Genomic DNA, 4,032 nt, shown 5'->3' with positions numbered 1-4,032 from the left:
GGCTCCGCGCCCGGCTCCGCGGCGGCCCCCGAGGGCCCCGGCCGCGGCGGCTACCTCTCCCTAAAGCCCTTTTTAGGCAAAGCTCGCCCCGCTGGCGCGAGGAGCGCCGGTGCTGCGGCAAAACGCGAGGAAACCGGCCATACGCGGCAACAGTAAAACCCGTTGTCTCAGCAAACGGGGGAGCGAGGCTAGGCACGGCCGGTCTCCCGTTAGCAAGTGCAACGTGCAGCCTGAAAATCAGTTGGTTCGGCAAACTACTGAAAACAAAATAACTGGGTGACTTTTTTCTTTTTGTAAAAAAAGAAAAAAAAAAAAAAAAAAAACAAAAAAACAAAAAAAACGCCTGCTTCCCTTTCTATCCGCTTGCCTTCCTGTGGGGGGGAAAAAAAAAAATCTTTGATGTGGAGAAAACTTGGCCTCTCACCTCAGAGACAGTTCTTCATGATCCAGCATGGGCTTTCCTTCCGAAAGCCAAATCTAAGCCTGCAGCTGCCTCGCAGAAGTCTGGCAGAGGAGCTGCAAAGCAGGCCATCAGCAGCAGCTTGCTTCTGCTCTGATGAGTACTCTGAACCACGCGGTCTCGGACCCGTCAAGTGGCCAGCGATCAGAAAGCTGATCTGCTAGTCATCTGGAGACAATTCCTTTGTGTGCAATATGGTCACCAACTGTTTACATGCCCCACAAAGACTGTGAAAAAAAGCAAATATCTTCTAAGGCTGTAGTCTGCTAAAAAAAAACTAAAAAAAAAAAAAAAAAGGAATAGCAAAGCAGGAAGTCTGAGTACTTCTGGGCTGGGAAGAGTGATGATCATTGCGGAGCACCAAAACCAGCTTAGTGAGGAATCTTCATGAGTTCCCAGCACCCATTCATTTCATAAAATTGTTCTGAGCACTACAGACAGAAACTTGCTCTGCAGGCCAAACTCATGGCTATCTGGAAATTTAATTTCCATAAAATAAATAAGTCTTAGTTCATGGGAAATGAGTGATCTTAATGAAACTTGCATCTGATTTACCAGGGTCGTGAGAGTGTCGCAAGGCTTTTTATGAAGGCAGTTGAAAAGGCATCAGTATCGATCCCTGAACCTGAAAATGCCTGGCTGCCAGCACACCCTTCACCTACTCTTGATTATTTCAGGATAGGCACGAGTAACTGCCCCATGTTCCTGCAGAGTCAGTTCTGGCATATGGGAAAAGTGCCAAAGCAGTCTGTGCATGGCTGGCAAAAGGATCTCCCTGGCTTAAACCTGACACACCGCAAACTTCTTTGCCTCGCAAGTACAGCATTTGTGCATTAGGAGACCTCAGTACCAGATAGTGCCGGTGGCTGCCCAGAGCTGGGTTTTGTTGTTCTGCCTTCTGAATAATCCAAGGTCAGGCTGACACTCTGGATTGGCTTTATATATTTGCACAGATAGAAACTTGCCTGGCCTTTTTCCCCCCCCTAATTTTGACTCTCCTGAACCTTGCCTARACTTCTGCTGATTTCTGCTGACTTCTGCTGTCACGAAAATGTACCTAGTAGGCTTCTTTCCTTGTCAATTGAGGAAGCATCTCTTGGCAACAGTCTTTTCCCCTGACACAAGCAGAAAACTGGCAGCCTGTTCCTATAAATGGCAGAGCTCCAACCCACATCAGAGAACCCTAATTCACTGCTCTTTGACCAAWACCCACTTGGGGAGATCTAGCTCATCAGCCCAATTGCCAGCCCTGTCCTTCTTTCCTGTGTGTCGGTGACTGTTATGGACGGAGTCCCCTGAGCGTCCCTCACGGCTTTCAAATACCTCTCYGCTTGCTCACAGAGAGCAGGATGGTCTGACAACCCTTTTGAATTAAGACAAATAATCTGCTGGAATAACCTCTGCCTGAGTCCCTGTGCGAAGCTGCCCTCACCTCCAGGACACTTCTAAGGTATTGGGGCTGTACATAAAAACAGCTGCAGAATGGATACCCATTCAACACCAGATCCACGGTAAGTATTAAAATATAGAAAATGAGTTATTCTAGAAGGGAATCTTATTAAAAGTTACAGATTATTCTTATTAATAATTATGGTAGAGAGGCCCTAGAAATAGTTCATTACTTAGGTACAGTGCAATGGACCCTAGAAGCCTGCTTCTACTGCAGTTCTGATTCTGCCCAACCTGCCTTTTAYGAGGAAAATTGAATTAAATCCTAAACTCACAACACTCCCTTAAAAGAACAGCTCCCTGATTTATGGATATGGCTGCATGACTCTCTGCAGCAATAACACAGGTCCATATCCTCAGCGTAATATTTCTAGTCTCCTCCTGCATCTTGACCAAACTTGTTCATGTATGTGGTGCAGTGCATGACCAGGCTAGGATGCTGAAAACCCATGTAATCTCTCCAGCAACTGAGGTGAGAAGTGAGACTAATTAACGCACATGCAATGTGACTGAAACGACTGCATTACTTCCAGGTCCAGAGCTGGCCTGACCAGTTATCACCTGGGGATGTCTCCGCAATGCTCCAGGGTGCAGCGCAGCACATTACGGAATGAGAATATAATGATAGTGAGGCAGGATGGCRCTGCATAAGTCTTGTAAAATTGGAAGTTTGATCTTAATTTCTGGAAGAAGAGAAGCCAAGGGATAGTCTCGTTAATTCTGGGCAGGATGCTTGGTAAGAGTGTGGGCAAAAGACAAGAGGTTGGTGTATCTGGAGCCATTAAAGAAAGTCTGGAGTAAATAAACTAAGAGAAAAGGGTCTGACTAAGAAATTCCTATGGATGGGGGAAAAAAAGGTTGAAAGGACTAAGAAAGGTTGAATTTTAGAAGAATTAAGGGGGGAAAAAAAAGTGGACACAGAATAGGGTGATAAATGCTGCCAGATTCTGAGTCAGTATTATAGYCTGTGTTTCACAACTGATAGATAGTTCATGTGTTGCTTACTACGTCGAGRATTTAAACTTGAAAAAGTACGACTGGAAGAACGAATCCTGTCAGAGAAGCAGCTGTTGATTGTGCTTCTTTGCTGTCAAAATATGGAAAAATGCTGAACGAACTTTCAACTGATTGCTCAATGAAAATAAAATTCTAGACAACTGCCAGATTTGGCTGTGTGCCCCAAATGAATATCCAGATATAGGATACACAGCACTAAGCATGTTCATTTTTTGGATAACAGATTTGAAACATCCTCTGCAATAGCTTTAATCATAAGAAAACATAGAAACTAATTACATCCTGAGAACACTGCGATAGCTCTGTGTTGAAAACAGTGAATGAAAGAATACTTCTATGCATGGCAAGGAATTTCAAAATTCTCCTTAGAACATACAATTATAAAATCATAATTAAACTAATATGCTACTAAAATAGCAAGTGTTACAATTAAGATGTCATTTTTTACTTTAAAGAATTTGACTTTTTTTGGTCATTTGGGGATTCCAAACACGAAAGGGTGAAGAATCGCATATAGAACACAAACTAGTTATATAAAATACGGTTACAAGATTTAAAGGGTCAGCCTTCACATGTCAGCARAAGTTCTCAAAATGCTGCTCAGAAGAGGGAACTTGGTGCTGTAGCTAAGAGTCTGCTCCAGCTTGCACACCGCTAGGTTGGTATAAAAGTAAAAATAAAGGAACTGGCTTTTGTAACACAAGGTATGCTAACAATAATATAGGGAACCCTGCAAACCACTATTGCAGTCAGTGGTTTCAAGGGAAGTAACAAGAATTTAGGTTTAAATTTACTGACTTTAAATAAGGGACATTAAGGAAGTGTCAAAGAAGATGGCTAGTACAGGATTAAATGGTTGAACACAAGTTAGGTGTTGGAGATAGGCAAGTAAAGATGAGAACAGAATTAATGCAAGGGGATAAATTAGTAAGAAAGTGAGGTTGTAGAAGTAGAAGAAAATGATCCAAAGGTGGAAGAACATTCACAAGCACAAAAAGGAAGGAGGTACTGGCAGAGCGACAGAAGTAAGTGAACTACTAGGAGACAGCAAAGCGAGAATCGCTGAAAAAATAAGATTTGAAATATGGTATATTAATTATTCTTCA

Source organism: Rhea americana, unplaced genomic scaffold (assembly GCF_003343005.1).
Source record: "Rhea americana isolate MKP2758 unplaced genomic scaffold, rheAme1 scaffold_45, whole genome shotgun sequence".
In the NCBI taxonomy this organism is placed as follows: Eukaryota; Metazoa; Chordata; class Aves; order Rheiformes; family Rheidae; genus Rhea; species Rhea americana.
The sequence above is the reverse complement of the archived record's forward strand: the minus strand, read 5'-3'. Positions refer to the sequence as shown.